The 17,719-nt window shown below is 34.2% G+C and overlaps 1 protein-coding gene across 5 annotated transcripts in view; it reads left to right on the plus strand.

Annotated features, from left to right (window-relative positions):
* Positions 1-17,719, plus strand: part of LOC149424439 (uncharacterized) — a 101,948-nt gene that overhangs the window by 53,391 nt on the left and 30,838 nt on the right. The window contains exon 1 of one of the 5 annotated variants that reach the window (XM_089651560.1): positions 4,102-4,294. The exons of the other annotated variants lie outside the window; for them this stretch is intronic. The gene's annotated coding sequence lies outside the window, so the exon portion shown is untranslated. Of the gene's footprint in view, positions 1-4,101; positions 4,295-17,719 lie in introns of those variants that run through there. 5 annotated transcript variants of the gene reach the window in all.

A 17,719-nucleotide genomic window follows, 5' to 3' on the forward strand; every position in this document is an offset into this window, starting at 1 on the left:
TGTAGAATCACCCCGAAGTTAGTTCACTTTACCCCCGGACACCCTGTATATTTTTTATTTTATTTATTATTCATTCATGCCCTATCGGGCTTTTACCAAGGTAATTGACATTTTATGTATGTAAGGGTAACATAATACACGGATAATAGCATAACTATATACAAAAAAAATCAAATGCTAATACTAAGATTAACATCAAATCCAAATAATAACGCCTGAAATTGTAAATAAAGCAAAGTTTCAAATATAAAGTAAGTATGTGCATTGTACATTCGTGAGTATTTTTTTAAAGTTACTTGAATATATTATATATATGAATATATGACTACTTTGTTTTATACCATCAAATTTTGTATTTAAGAAGGAAGTATGGATAGCAAACACGTTACTGTTACTATTTAAAAACGCTGTATTTCACAAGCAAAGGTAATTTTCCGTCAAACATTCGAGTTCTCGATTTTCGAAATAGAATTGGCCAACTTTACATAATAAATACCACTCAACTCGTAGTACTGATGTTTAAGTCGCACCTTATTATTACACTTTAACGAGGCTCCATTCTCAACAGCGTTTTCAACCGAGGTTTGTATTTTGGAGAACACGGTTCTGGCCTCCCTTGAAGTCTTGGCAGGTCCCTTCGTGTTTTGGCGTTTTTTGCGCAAAGACCTGTTTTTTATATTCTTTTGCTTTTGTTAGTGATGGTTTTGGTGGCCGGCGGAATGTCCGCTCCTCCGCCCAACCGCGATAACCCTAACCTTACCATCATAAGGAAAATAAGAATGCCAGCGGTAAAGGTCAGATGTCTTCCTACGCGGTCAACGGGGACGTGAAACCGCGCTTACAGGCATACCGCTGTTAGATCCGTCATTATCAAATAAGTGACAACACAAAATTTAATAGGTCAAAATGTATGTAACTCAGATAAAATAACCAAGGGAGATGGGACACTAATCATTATTAGTATAAACACGACATGAAACGACATATAAGTATTGCCAACATCGTTCGCCCAAGCTATCCCTGTTTATTCTATGTTTCTACCTACACACCAAACGCATAACTTTGGATGCAGTTTATGTCCTCTTGCGTTTGATACAACTGTGACAATTCTAAATTAGTTATGCAAAAGTTCCTATTGGAAAAATGTATCGAACAAAATATTGGTTCCATGATAACTCAACACAGTGACAATTCAACACAGTTTTAAAAAGTGATATAAAGTCATTAGAAACGATAAAAAATTTTTTTTTTAACCTAACCTAACCTACTTAACCCAGTTAATAAAGTTTTTGTTTCATCACTTTCCATGACTTTATATAACTTTTTAAAGATGTGATGAATTATCATTGTGATGATTTATCCGGTCACCCAAAATATTATATGTCCCGTGAAAAATCACGGGATTATAATAATATAGTTGTAGGATTTGTAAAGCTGAAAGAATTTAAAAATGTTTCCGAAAACAATTTTTTTTTTGTTGACAAATTAGAGAGAAACTTACCTTTCGAATGAAAACCGCTAGTTAGTGAAAATAACGAACAAAATTTAAACAAAGGAAATACGCATTTCAAATATAGAATTGCTAATTAGTCTCATATGATTTGTAATCATTTATTTATCAGTTCCAATTTTGAAAAAATAAAATTTCGTTGATCGTGAATAATAATTTTACTTATTACACAGGAATATTTCATATCACTTCACGCATGCACGGATGCACCGACAACCGATATTGGTACGTGGTTTTAATAATTGAAAATTACTTTCGATTTTCTGCAAGGGCAATTAAGCTGTCTCTGCTGAAAGTTTTTATTTTTGGACTCACACTTCGGAGGTTAAGGATCACAGGGGCCTATCTACAAAAACATAGTTTTAAACGCAAATAATTATTGGAATGCTTATATGCCCTGCTGTATGCCCAACTGAAATGCCTAACTGCATCTCTTAAACAGCTGTAGGTATGTATGAGATACAGCTTCGTTCCATTAACACATATGAGTAGGTATGGCATTACCGAAAACAAGCATAACTCAAAACACCAGTTTTTTGTAGTTAGGCCACTGTGCTCCTGAGTCCCCGAATTTGATCTAGAAAAACAGAGACTAGGTCTAGGAAGGTATCTCGATCATTTTGTTGTATAATATTACGAGTTGTATATATTATAAAATACTGTGTTCGGGGAGCGTGCTTTCGGATGACCTAAAGCCTAGAATGGGCCACCAATGGGTTCCACGTGATTTAAGAATGATCACAGAATCGGCGGAATTGTAAGCTAAACATAAAACTCACCTTTTTAGACATTCATATCCATAAACTCGGAAACGTTTCGCCTTTACAGTTTGCGGCATTGTAAATCTCTTAGTATAAAATAAAGTCGCTCTCCGTGTCTGTCTGTTTGTGCGCTTAGTTCTTCAAAACTACGCAACCGATTTTAATATGGTTTTCACTATAAAGTAGAGATTTTTTTCCGGAAGGTTTACATATATAATATATGCATATTAGTTCTATAGAAAATAGAGAAAAGTTGATGTTTTAGGATCAAGTCGTAAAAATATATTTTCGGGCACTGCATTGCTAACGCTTTCTAAACCTCATGAGATACATCAAAATAATGTACTACGGAATTGTATATCTTAAAACGGCCTAAAGAAAAATAAGGAATGGTATATGTCTATCTCATTAGGTTAACCCACAGCAACACTGGGACAGCTAGTCAGCTAGTAACTATACATGTAAAAAATGTTAGCAATTAAGACTAAGCTTTTAACGTCATTTCATAAAAATTCTCCAGACCAAAAGAGTCCTAAATTCTACAGTCCATCAATAGAAATATCAACTCTAATGTTGCCACTAATCTCTAACCAAATAGTATAAAATAAACTCGCTATTTTTGTCTGTCTGTGTGGGCTTAGTTCTTCTAAACTACGCAACGGATTTTTATAAAGTTTTCACTATCATTTAGAGAATTTCTTCCAGAAGGTTGATGTATATAATAAATGCATATTATATTTATATAAAGTAAAGAGAGTCGAGCAACGCCAGACACACGTCAGCTAGTCTCCGAATAAATATAATAGCGACAGTAATAAAGGGTTAAATATCAAATGTAAAATCAATGTCCTGTGTTTTTCCTACAGTATCCTTTGCGTGCAAACTCCTAAACGTTTTAATAAAAGTCTGTTTATCTGAAGTGACCTCCTGCCAGGTAAGTATGTTTTTCTGTATGCATATGTAAATAATAAAATTAGATGGAGCCTAGGAACTCGTAATAAATTGTACAGCCCTTGAGGGGATTTTTCACAAAAACGGCGCTATATTAATTATCCAATTATTATTATGTTTGTAAAATTCATCCTCACTCTTAACATCGATAATAATAATAATAATTCTTATGATAATTATAATAGTACCAAAGTTGTAATAGAGGATTGCATTATTCGTCAGTGTCCGCCGAACGTCGTCGCAGTAGTGTCACTCTCAGTGTATTGTAAACCCGTAAGTTATGTATATATTTAGTATAACGTATAACCCTCCTTGAATGGGCGTGGGCGCGTGGGTCTTGTTATGGCTGAGGACCGCCGCCTCTTGTCTCCCGTGGTAGAAATGTCAGGCGGTGTCCGGGATCGATTTTTATCCGACCCCATCTCCCTCGGGAAGGCTGCGACTGCCGACTGCCGGCTGCCGGCTGGGAGGGTGCGGATTGCGGAGGGTCGCGGCTCGCGGCTTCGGCCTGCGACGTGGCCCTAGCCGCTAGCTGCGAGCGGTAGGTACTAGGTACACCGCCACGGCATTACGAGTGCCGGGTGCCGGTGCCGGTGCCGGTGTCGGATGAAAAGGTCCGCAGCCAGCTTACAGCCGCCGTGCAGCGGGCGCACGCGCAGACAGGGACGGAGCGACGCCCCCGCGCGCGCTAGACAGGGACGCCCAGCAGGAAGGCCCCTCTTCGGCGATAACCCGTCCATAAGCCGCCGAGCGTTCGCCGCGGAAGCTTGGCCCTACATCGAAAAATCGCACCATCCTCCAACATACAAAATCCCCTCAAAGATAAAACTTTCAACTTTTTAGTGTTACTTGTTCGGTTATTCGGGTCCGTATAAAATAAATCACATGTGGAGTCGCATCTCACGCACACGAGTGTGAGAGTCGGGCGGCAGTCGTAGTTCTTTTGGCAAGATAACACGCGATGGTGATAGCTCGCTGGCTACAGCATCTTCGTCATCCGCTGTCTGCTGGACGCTGGACCACTGCATCGCCATCGCCTGCATGTGACGAATATTCAAGTGTCGCTGCTCTGGTAAGCGAATCGTTATTTTCTTCCTCGAGGAATATAAATTATTGCAGATGGGAATTTACCTGTCAACTTCTTTCTTTTGTTATAACTTAGCTTTCTTCTGTTTATTGTTTGTTTTTGTGTACATGCAGATAATAGAATTACTGGTGTGGAATAATTATATATATATATTATTTATTAAAATTTATGTAAACAAAAAATGCAATAATTTTATCGAAAGTCGATATCATAAAATCCATAATATCATCTCAATATCTACAATCACCAGATTGATCTTCCATGATCTGTTTCCCATATTTTGTATTTAAGTAAGTACTAGGTACCCACCTGGTACTTCTGTTCTAAAGAGCTTAGTGTAGACCTACTATTGTATATTGCTAAAGTTCATGTTTATATTCTTTGTGATCGCACACAGGGGCTTTTACGAAGTTAGTCATATATTGTAAATGATATGCCTGGTACGGACTTGTTCTAATGGACACTTGGAAATCAGCGATGATAACAAGAAGCCTTACTTTTGTTGCTAACTGATAAGGTGATTCATATTCATTATGATATATTTGTGTTACAATGAATTATTTATTTTTAGGCGACGCATAACTTCAAATCGCTATTTAGACTAATCTCTTACTACGAATCGGTTTACATCGTTTGTTGTATTTAATTGATAATATATCACAAAATAATAATAAGCTTAATAAAACTCATTACGGGAAAAGACAACATTGTACAGTAAAAAGGAAATTATTTTTAAATAAGAATTCGAATTTAAAAGAGAGTTCAATGAAGAAGTTACATAGATTACAAAACAACTAGACAGACTTAACATAGTTTATTACGACTCCTGGTACTATGGCTCAATTAAAGTCGGATTTTTACGAATTTACCCAATTAGGCAAGTTCTCCGATTGTAGAATTATGCCCCTTTGTAAAACAGAAAAATATTTTATAAATACATAAAAAGGGTATACACAAATATGAATACTGTTTGAAATAACTATTTTCTTTACTGCTTTGGATCAATCGAAGCTTTTCCTATCGTTTCGCTTGATTAGAATTAAAATTAAATTGTTAATTACTGTATAAAATTATAAAAGCGTAAACTTCTAAAAAATATTTTTTTTCACTAGAAATGTATGAACACATAAAAGAAACAACTTTAAACATATACAATATTATGGCTAAGGTTATCTGCGACAATTTCCCTTGATTAACTTTTTTCTTTCTTATATAATTATTCACAAAATAAATAAAAACAACTTGCGCTTGAAATCGAGACTCCGTTTGCCAAGCGATTTTTATGCCTGTTACATATATTATGTTCGTAGCGATATGTATGGCTTCCTCCTAAAAAATAAAGCATAATTTCAAAGTGAGATTAATTACCATCTGCAGATCTGCACTTAATATTAAGGCGATGCCATACGTAGTAATGCAAAATCATGAGCCCCGAATAAAATAATGTACAAGGCCTATGAAAACTGCTTAAAAGTTCAAAATCTCCTTCTTACGAACAAATTTTCGGTCATGATTTTATTGTAAAATGTGGCAAATTAAGTTATTTATAAAATGATCGAAAAAAAATTAAAATTTTTATGCCTGAACATCCACAAAATAAAATAAAAGGCACTTTTTGGCCATGTTTTTTTCTTGCATAAATGGCGGATGGTGTTAAGCGGGAATTTAAACCTTATCGCCATTTACGTAAGGGTTGTTATTGATAGCGGCTCAATTTAAAATATTACACGACGTAGTGCATCGCCTTAATATGTAAATGCAATAATTAATACTTAAGTAGAAAAATAAAGTTACTTACAGTTGTTATGAGATGAGAATGGAGAGGGATGAAATATTATTTATACATATATTTTATTTATTAAAATTTAACGTTACAAATAACTTATTGGTTGTTACATGCATATACGAGTATGCTATATTTTGCCATGCATAAAAAATGGGAAGCAATTTAACAATATTTACGTAATTTCCTATGCCTGATTTTCTACAGGAAAATGTTATTATTGTATCTTATTAGGTTTTAGTTGTGTAATCTTTCATGTTAGCAACGAAAAAACAAAATCACGACTTGAAGTTTAGTATATAGTAATAATCACAGTTTACAGTATTCATGATTTTGTATAGAGTTTGGGTTGTCCTTCCGGAAACGAGGCGCATTGTTTTCTTAGCATTGTTATCAGAATTCTTATCTTCTATAACGACGTATCAGTCAATTCTATTTCTAATGGATTTACGTCATCGGCTAATAAAGGAAACGTTTTCCAATCAATTGATAATATTATATACTTTGATATAAACTAACTTAATATTTTGACATTTTTTATAATTGGCATATTGTGTAGGTAACGGTTGAATTAGAAATTATTGTTGAATTTATTAGTTATTATTGACTTTAGAAATAATTTTTAACTTTAGAAATTATTGATGACTTTAAAGTTCATTGTTTTGATATGAGGAACTAACTAAGTATCCACAAACATATCACGCAATTTGATAATTAAATTGGATATACCCACCTGTGTCTTCGCACACTTTGCTTGCTTCATTCACATTCATACTTGGTATGATACTATTCGGAAATGCCAACTTTTAACATGACTCGACTCAAGTATTGATCAACGTGCGTGTTATTCTCAAGCGGCCCCTACTTGTTCCATTCGCTTGAGAATGATAATATATTATATGATTCTCCAGGTACTCCTTTCTCCGTCCTACAGATATGAAACTATGACACCATTATCGAATGAGATTTAACGCTCCTCCAGCCTACTAAATTAAATAATTATTGTATGAGGTATTACAAATTCTAAGAACAGAGCTATAAATTGCAAAATAATGTCCTCGGCTACCTACCCTTACATAAATACTTAGATTTGATTGATTGAGATTTGATTTCTAATTAATAACTTTTTATCGTTTCCCGGCTATACACAGGAAAGCCCACTAAATTATTTTTGGATTTTTTGGCGTTTTATTGCTTTAATTGTGAATTGAATCTTGGAATTCGACATTTTATTATTTATTTTTGGGAAAAAAACAGCAACTTTTAAAATGACCATAATCCTAATTATGCGTTTTAACAGACGTAACTGATTTACTTACCATAAATTCCCAACATTATTTATAGTAAACAATGTAGATGACATTTAGAGTAAAAAATGAGGAGGACGTTTAGAATAAAAAATGTAGATGACATTTAGAATAAAAAAATTAGATGACATTTAGAATAAAAAATGTAGATGGTGTTTAGAATAGAAAATGTAGACGACATTTAGAATAAAAAATGTAGATGACATTTAGAGTAAAAAATGTAGATGACATTTAGAATAAAAAATGTAGATGACATTTAGAATAAAAAATGTAAATAACGCTTAGAATAAAAAATGTAGATGACATTTAGAATAAAAAATGTAGATGACGTTTAGAATAAAAAATGTAGATGAAATTTAGAATAAAAAATGTAAATAACGCTTAGAATAAAAAATGTAGATGACATTTAGAATAAAAAATGTAGATGACGTTTAGAATAAAAAATGTTGATGAAATTTAGAATAAAAAATGTATATAACGCTTAGAATAAAAAATGTAGATGACATTTAGAATAAAAAATGTAGATGACGTTTAGAATAAAAAATTTAAATAACGCTTAGAATAAAAAATGTAGATGACCTTTAGAATAAAAAATGTTGATGAAATTTAGAATAAAAAACGTAGATGACGTTTTGGTCTTCGATGACTTTTTTCAACAAAAAAAAGGTATTGGATAGTTAGGGTTGGGTGGGGTTTGGGCGGTTACTCGAGTGGCTGAGGCAAAAAAGGTTTTTTGTTCGTTTTTCATATTGAAAAAAATTTATGAACCAATTTTTTTTAACAAAATTTCATCACATTTTACTCCAAACAATGTCAGGAATTATTGGTTAAAGTAACTTGGGTAACTACGTCACGTATAAATATTAATAAAAATAGTAAAATTATTCCTATGAAACTAGTCCCAGCAAGACCTGGTATGGTTGTCATCGACGTTCGTCCTTTTCCTTCTTAAGCATCTTGTTTGTAAACGAAAAAGACAAAATATACTAGAACGACGACGTCCATACGATCTCTCGCTGGGAATAGTGTATAAATTTACCACCGCCGATAGTAAAGATATATCTAAGTAATGTGTGACAAAATAAGTCATTTTTCAGTTACAAAATATATTAATGGGTGGTAAGGGTGGGTGGGGAGGAGTAGGATTAGGTTAAAGGAACTAAGGATGGGAGTAGATGGGAATTAGATTGAGTGATCTAGTTTGAGTGCGGTTGTGTAATCGATTTATGTTTTATGTCCCGTAAAGTCGACTTAAAATGTAAATGTGGTAAATTTGTGGATCTGTAGAGAAGTTCTGTTTAGAGTTTTCTTTGCAAAGAGGGAAATGAAAAGTGTGCGACTGTATGTTGTTTCGATTTGAAATGATAGCCGTTGAAAAAGATCAGGACTAACAACTATGTTGGGTGTGATTTTAAATAACATTATCAATTCCGCTATATTTCTTTGGCAAGTTAATGTCTGTACATTAAAGAACTTTCAATCTGCCCTCATATGAATTTAATACCACGTCATCCGGGTCAAAATTCAAAGGAATTGCCATACTGCCTGGGTGATTATCAAAAATACAGAAATACAAAAATTAATCCGCTATCGTCTAAACACATCGATTTTTTTTTTAATCGTTTGATTTAATTGAAAATAATTATTTTCTTCGTTTGATTGACCCATTACAGCACGAAAGTGTTGTAACGAACTTCTATCGACATGAAAATGACAATAAATGTGGTATTGAATCTTTATTTATTGTATTTCATTTCAAACAAATCACTTAAAATAATATAAGTAAGTATGTTTGTGTAAGAGAGTTCGCATTTGGAACGAGCTACCTGCATCTGCCTTTTCTCCTTTGTATAATCTAGGCCTCTTCGAGAATTGCATTAATAAATCCCTTTTCTACAGCCCTTACTTTAACCCAATTCACAACGCTACCCAACTATTGGCGAAAAAGCTCCCCTGCCCTTACCTTGTACACTGTACAGACAGAGTAACTACGAAATAAGGTATTAATTCCTACATGGATTAAACTAACCCATTTATCATGGTAAGTTGGTCACATCCAGCTTCTATATACTCGTAGGAAGATAGTAATTCGCTGTTCAGAGAGTAAAAACCATGATTAAATCAATTCAACAAATTTTGCACAAAAAGCTGACAAAACCAGATAATGTACCCACTTACTTTTAAAGAAGTAGAGTAATATTGTGACATAAAAATGTGGTGGTTTTTGTAGGTAGCTACTACTGGCTATTTAAAAGGACACAGGAATGGCTTTTACATAGGAATAGTGAGTTTCAAAAGACTTTCAGAGTCAAGTCTTTTGGTCGTTAGCGTAGAGGGCCAAAGCAAATAAAAGTAACATTTTTTCCAACAATATTTTTTTTAGTTCTTTCAGCAAATTTCGAAAGTAGTACAAATCTGTCGTGCTCAGTTATCAGAAAAAAGTGTCGACACATCCAAATAAATTTTCGTTGTGTTTGCTAGAGGCGATTGGACTCTATTAAATTATTAAAAGAGGTCGTCCACCCGTCAGAATGAAGACATAATTCACCGTATTATGTAGATTAATGTCGATTCACCAGCTAATTGTTTAGTGTTTGAAAATGATAGGTTATTTGACAAGCAAATGCTCTTTGCACGGGGAGTCATCCAAGGCTAGCTTGTTCTTGTTATGTGCCAACTTTGTATTTTGTTCTTTGTAGGTAGGTACATACGTACCTATGAGATTAGACCTATTTAGATTTAGAATTATGTTTTAATTCAAATTTTTGTTATTTGTGAATTACGAGCCATTGTATTACATGCAGAATGTATACGGTCTCAATATCAAGATGCAAGTATCGGTTATCGTTTTTTCATGTCACATTGATTTGGGCACCGCTAAGTAGATCTGGGTATTGTGTTGAAATCTTGTTGAAATCTTGGCGAAAATGGCTTCAACAGGTGTCTCAAATAGTAATACTACTTCTATCCTAATATGTGAAAAACTGGTAGAAGTTAAATAAAACGCACTAGGACAACATAATTTCCCGAGCTTAACAAAAAAGCCCTTGACGTGATTTTTCACAAAGGAAAAACGATCTATCAATTATATTATAGGTGACTGATTTCATAAATTATCTTGAAAGAAAATAGAAAAATTAGAGCGTTTAAAAAACATTATTTGATGTACCTATGTAGATACTAAACACGTATGGTGCGTTAAGAAAGTTTAGATATTTAATGAAATTTTTATTACTATGGCAACACTGCGTAACACCGATTTTAGAGCAATTTTTAAATTTCAAATATGAGGTTATGTTGGACCTCCGAACAGTGTTCCCGAAGCTCCCGATTTTTCGGGAGATCTCCCGATTTTTCACTTCATCTCCCGATCTACCGGAATGGCATCAATATCTCCCGATTTTTCAAAGCAAGCAGCGAATCGTCGTCACTCGTCGATTTTTTGTTTATGGTCTGCTCAACAGGCAAAAAAAAATAATTCCCCCGAATAGGGTATTAACAAGAATAATTAGAGAATACTGATTATCTAAGCATATGTATGTATTAGACCTATACAAACCGATAATCTATGAATTTTACGAGCGAGAGTTTAGAATTTATTACGTAACGCCTCGATTCGCTTTTTTGGTTCTTCGTTCCTCGTACATATTATTTTTTTTTAACATGTCTAGTTCGAATTCAGATTCTGATCGCGGTGCAGGAACGAGTAGGAGCATGGGTGCTAAAAAAAAATATTCGCAATATTATAAGAAAGAGTGGGAAAGTTTATCCAAGTTGCAACAAGGATATAAATTTTTGTTCAGGAAGAGATGCGTTGACAAGGTATTCGTCCTCACAATCGCATATAAAAAGCAGGAGATCTCCTTTGTTTATGTTTACATGTGAAGCCAGGTGATATGAAGAAAAAGCTCTTGATGTGATTGGATGGTTGCTTATTAAAATTGAAAATAAAAAGATTGTTTCGTTTCATTTAATCGTAGACACATCCCGAGGACAAAAATCGTTACTTGTTTGAATGCCGCTCAATTTTAATGTACATAGATAGGTATTCAATAAATTATGACGTCTCTTGAACTGACAGTTCAAATTTCACAAAAAATGTTCTGTGTTGACAGACGTAAAAATAAGTCTCCATCGAATGATACGGAAAATTGCGTCATTCCATGGGCAACATCTACAATTATGCTGCTTCTTGATTTTTTAGATCGTTGTTAATGGTCTGCTTCGGAAATAGTAAACGGGATTCGGATTGTTGACAAGGGAGAATTTTTATTATAATAGTTCTAGTCATCTCCCGATTTCTTCAAATTTCTCCCGATTTCTCCCGATTTTTAGGCGAAAATTCTCCCGATTTTGAATTTTTAGTTTCGGGAACACTGCCTCCGAATCTGACAGATTGACAGTGGATAAGGAAAATGACATTACGCAATTTTTCTGAGTTTCTTGTAAGTTTCCTCGGGTGACAATTACGATATTACTTTCGATAAAAGAGTACCAACTCAAAATTAACTGAAAATTTACATTTCTAATGCGTAGGTAGATGATAAACATTGTTATTAACTTACTGACATGCGTTGAGATCTTTACCGTTCGGGAAACATGATTTCTTTATATTGTTTTTCGTAGGGCTCGATATCTCATAGTCCAGTACATTGGCCCAATGTCCGATTTAGAAATAAAATTATAATAGAAATTCGGAACATTTGTATAGCGATGAAAGTGAACTCTAAATAGACTTAGATAAAATGGTGTATTTTTTTGGCTTTCAAAATTTTGCAGTACCTACATTTTTAAGGAAAACGTCGGCAATTGTTAAAAAAGTAGGTATGAACAGGTAACCCAAACCTAACCTAACCTAACCTAGCTAGGTACCCTGAACATGCTTAAAATCAATAAGAATTAAGAAAAACACAAATTAGGTCACTTTTATTGTCAGGTTTCTCTTTTTTACGAAAACACTAGTTTTTCGCCTGAGTTTTTACGAACTTTTTAACAACTTTACATTAAAAAAACTCGCAATATGTTGTCATATATTTTGCGGCGATTTAATTTCTTCAAAGCTCCATAGCTAATTAAAAATTACATTAAACTGAAAATAGTTGCAACAACTTTGTAATTACTAACAAAAAAATGTGCAATTTTTCATCCAGCAAAGATCTATCATAATTCGAGAGTTTTTGCTGCTTCAGTCCAATACCTAGATTTCTGGTTTATGGATTGTCTATCATTTTATTTTTTTCAAAATATGTATATAGCTATGGTTTAAATTAAAGCATATCTACCGCTGATAGCTCTAATTTAAGCTGTCATTCTTTCTCATAAACGACGCATGTAATAGAAAGAGAGGTTACAGGACAGCTTTCAGCAGCTGAACCATAAAACGCCCCGTTTCACCGTCAAGCGCAAAATCGTTAAGGAAAGGGTTCAATCATAAAAAAGCTGCGACTGTGTGGCTACTTATGACGTCATACGTCGTTTTTTACCTTAACTTATTTATGAACCAAGGTAAAATGATTTAGCAGATGCGTATATATTATTTACTCGTATCAGTATACGAAGAATGAAGATCATAAGTTATAACTGTGTTCGAGAAGAAATTATTGTCACTATCACATAAAAAAACGAAGCAAACAAAAGGGTCTTTGAAACTTATAGGAAATGAGATAAACCTGCGTTTTCAGTTTTGGTCAATAAAACATGGATTTTTTTAAAATGCATCCTTTTGAGAATTCCGCACAAGAGCCCCAATCGCTCCCAACCGTCTGGAGCCAGTGATACCATGGCATCCCCAATCTGGGTATATTGTGAGGCTGAAGGTAGAGGGGATGGGAATGAGATAGGAAAGAGTAAGGTAAGGAAGTACATGGCTATTCAGATCTGGTCAACTGAGCAATACTGAGAGTATCTTCCACTCTGGAACGTGCTGCAAAAATACTATATATATTATTTGTAATTAATAAATTACAGATGAATCATATAAAATTTGCTTTCGCGTGCCGGCATTTGAAGCCGCGTCCTCCGGATTGTTAGTCGACAGCCCTCGAGACCACGGAGGCTGTCATAATTCATAATGACATAGTATTTAAAAAAATTTCCATATTTACATAAAAGCTTTCGTAATTTCATGAAGCCATTGCTAATTTCGATAGTTTTTCCTGGTTCATATCACTCAAACAAGAGGAAATTTGATAAATGGAAATAAAAATCTAAATATACGCACATCACATTTCTGTGGAATTTAATCGTTTGTTTAACTTTAGTGTGTTTCCTTTTAGGTTAACACAGAGTAGAGTGATTATGTTATCTAATTCTGTTATAATACTGAAAGGAAAACCGAAAACCAAACTTTCATCTCAATTTTTTCCCTCTTAATATAATTATACAATCTTGGTCAGTGCGGCGTATTATACAATCTTGGTCAATGCGGCGTATTCTCAGTTTAAAAGTGTTTTCCTCATCAACTCACGAGTCAAGGTCCGCGGCACCCGCAGTTAGTTGTACGTTCGTAATGGATCTGCACCTTGTCCTTATTTTGTCAACTTCGCCCTTCTTCCAGCCATCAGTTTCAACCTTCGTTGTGTTTGGAAATCGTCTGGCTAGGTACGCAATATTGTTATTATCATTCAACGATAAGACGTTCAACATAATAAGATTATTTTGATCATAATATCGATGGCCTAGCGCACACACATGCACGGAGGAAAAATGTGTTTACATGATCATTTCCATATAAAATATTAGTCATTCAGAATATATCTGAACACGTGTTCACGCAGGTGCCCTTAGTCCGAATAAATATAATGGACGAGATGCGAAACTATTATTATTTTGAAGAACACGTGTTTCGACTTATTCATAACATATTCGTGCTTTACTGATTTGAAATTTGTCTAATCATTTGTTACAGGCAGTCCCATTTTTAACAGGAAAACGAATCATCTTTCCAGATTTCTAATAAATTAAAAATATTTCATATCAGTAAGTTTTCTCTTTGTGACAGATTCACTGCTAGCCTTTAACGGTGATGGCTTGGAAATCTCCGACATGTAAACTTAGAAAGCTCTGTCACACATATTAAATAAACTATAAACCGCTTTTTTATTCTTTCAAACTCTGGGCCATTATAAAAACAATACGTCGAGACAGACATTTTGACAGTTTTTAGACAGTTGTTGAAATTAAAGCACACGTCAATTGGCGGGCGCAGAGTTTATCGAGACATCGATACAAAAAATTGTAATCATTTAAATTTTATGAACAAAGAAACAAATCAGTTCCAATTTTAAAAATGAATATAATGTTCTCTTAAAATGTTCTAAATAGTCTGAATTTGTTTAAAGAAACCGTTTCGATATTGCATCATATCGGATTTTAGAGTTCATTGAACCAGAATTACAGACAACCTAAATTATTTTTTTTATAATAAAAAAAAAACTTTATTTTAGCCACCATTTAAAAAACAATACGACACTATTGTACCACCCCAGCCAAGAGCAAGTCTCGGTGCAACCGGTACACAAAGGGGCACTGATTTGTTAGGACTTGGAACACGTGCTCTAGGGATTGGAATGAGGTTGGAGTTTAATCGACCGGTATACAGGCAACCTAATAAGCCAATATTAGCTTTAAGATGGGCAGGAATAAAGGAATTGATTGAGCGTTATTGTTTCTTCTTTATGACTTTCTTCTTACATTGCCTTGCCTCTTTTTAGCTCTTCCTGGTTCATGTCTCTTCTTGACTACTCTGGTCTCTTCTTGTCTCTTCTTGTCTCTTCTTATCTCTTCTTCACTATTCTTGTCTTTTCTTCTCTCATCTTGTCTCGTCTTGCCTCTTCTGATATCTTCTTATTTCTCTTGGCTCTTCTTATCTCTTCTTATTTCTTCTAGTTTATCTTGGCTCCTTTTGTCTTCTTGAATCACCTTGGATCTTCTTACATATATTTGTATCTTCTCGTCTCTTCTTGCATATTATTACGTCTTACCGCCCCTCATTTCCTCTTCTAGTCTCTTCTTGCCTCTTATTTTATTTATTTTATTTTATTTTTGTTTATTGCAGAAACAAACAGTACATAATTACATAGATGACAATAGTTACAAAGTTATAAAAGTTAGTATAATAATTGGTACCAATGACATGTCGCTGTCATATATACATAGGAGGTATATTATACATTTACGGTTAAGTTACATTTTTAAGTTAAGTTAATTAGTGTGCTGGGGAAGGAGAGAGGTGTGTGTGAGTGTTTGTGTGTGTGTACGTGTGCGTGTGTGTCTGTGTGTGGTTGTATGTATTATGTTGGCGAATTTAGTGTGCTAAAAAAATTTTTCTTAAATAGAGGGAGAGAATCAAAAAATATATCGGTACTTGTGCTTGTTTGAATTGAGTTGAATTTTTTTCTTATGGAATCTTTTCGTTCCTTCTTGGCTCCTCTTGGCTTTTTTGCTTCTTCTTTCCTCTTCTTGCATGTTCTCGCCCTTACTTGGTTAGTATTGTGTCTTCTTCAATCGTCTTACTTCTTACCGCCGCTTTCTCTTCTGGACTCTTTTAGTCTCTTCTTAGCTCTTCACCTCTCTTATTGCATCTTCTCGCTACTTCTTGGCTAGTCATGTCTCTTCTTGAATATTCTTATTTCTTACCGCCGCTTCTCGTCTATTGTAGTTTCTTTTTAGATTGTCACATCCTCTCGACCCTTTTAGGTTCGTCTTGCCTCCTTTTGTCTCTTCTCGCCCCTTCTTGGCTCATATTGTCCCTTCCTGGCTCTTTTCTCTTCTAGCCCACTTCTTATTGTTTCTTCTTACCACTTCCTGACTTTTCTAGTATCCTTGAAATACCTAAATACAATAAAAACCTAACCATTAGAGTAAAAAATAAAATCACTTCTATTCACCAATTTCGTGTACGAACAAAGGGCGCTCTTCTCGACATCAAATCTTTGACAAAATGAAAAAAATAACGATTTGACGATCGTTAATAAAACACCGTGACACCTCGTCCCGTGGTCCAACAATTTCATACTTTTGCCTCAGACCTAGAGGGCTTGATCATCGCAGGCCATCATAAACAAAAAATATTCAACCAACAAACAAAGTTGTATATTATCTTTACGTATATCTTCTGAAACAAAACATAAATACTAAACAAAATCTGGCTTATCTTTTTTATACGTAGATATCCTGACAGCTCGCTGAGGACGTTCCATAAATCTCGAACTAATTGCACTGCTTGACAACTGAGGGCCGTGTATTCAGTCTCCGGCTGCATTGAGAGTCTTTAGCTTCACGTTACAAATTTTATCGGTTTAAAATATTATGACAATTGCAAAATTCGGCTGAACGATAATAGTTACGCATATTTAGCTACTTGAGAAGGTAAGCACTGCGTAAAACTCTTTTGTTGAACACTTTTCAGCAAGTTACAAGGGAAACCTTCTAAACGGATTAAACGAACAGGATCGGTTATATCACGTCCGCTGTGACGGTTTTCCCAGCCACCATTGAAAAAAAAGGTGTTTTATAATTATTTGTTATACAAACTTACTCGCTGTTGTGATTTTGAAAAAAAAGTTTTTTAATTAAATAATTATTTATTTTGTCAACACATTTATCAGTACCTACCTACTCTCAAAAGAAGATTATCAGGGGGGTATAGCTCCGATCGAAAATTTGAACCGAAATATTGTAACCTCATTTATGTTTGCCTAACTATATCCACCAATGAAAAACTCTGAAAATCTATGGAATAAACTTTCAAAGTTTTTCATTGGTGGATAGTATAATATGTAAGTAGGCTCCGAATGAGAATTTTTCTGTCTATATATTGGCATATCTATGGTTATTTAGGTCCAATTTGTTTCATACAAAAAGCCCGAAGATATCAATCTATAGAAGTTGATTTATGATTATACTAGCAAAAACCCGTAAAAAATAAGGGATATTACAATTCCAATTCTAAAAAAGACAATTTAAATAATTTTCTATTACCATACAATATTATAGGTAGGTACCTAGTTTATCACTTGTCTGAATTATTATTCACACAATCAGTTACAATTTTGAAGACGATACTTTTAATTCAAAGCAAATATGAGTTCATTGAACCAGATTTTACGCAGTAATAACTATCGCACATCACAGAAAACCGAAATTAGAAACCTATACTTGATAATTCCTATCTTTCTGTTACATGAGTCAATTATGAGAAAGAGGGAAAGGTTACAACGGAGTTATCGATTGTATTTATGGTGCTTATAGTAATATGAGTATTATTCATTTTGATACCAGAAAACGCGTAATGATGTCTCCTTCATATAATCTGGGCCT

Source organism: Hesperophylax consimilis, chromosome 4, assembly GCF_061612785.1.
Source record: "Hesperophylax consimilis isolate HC1 chromosome 4, BYU_Hcon_1.0, whole genome shotgun sequence".
Classification (NCBI taxonomy): domain Eukaryota; kingdom Metazoa; phylum Arthropoda; class Insecta; order Trichoptera; family Limnephilidae; genus Hesperophylax; species Hesperophylax consimilis.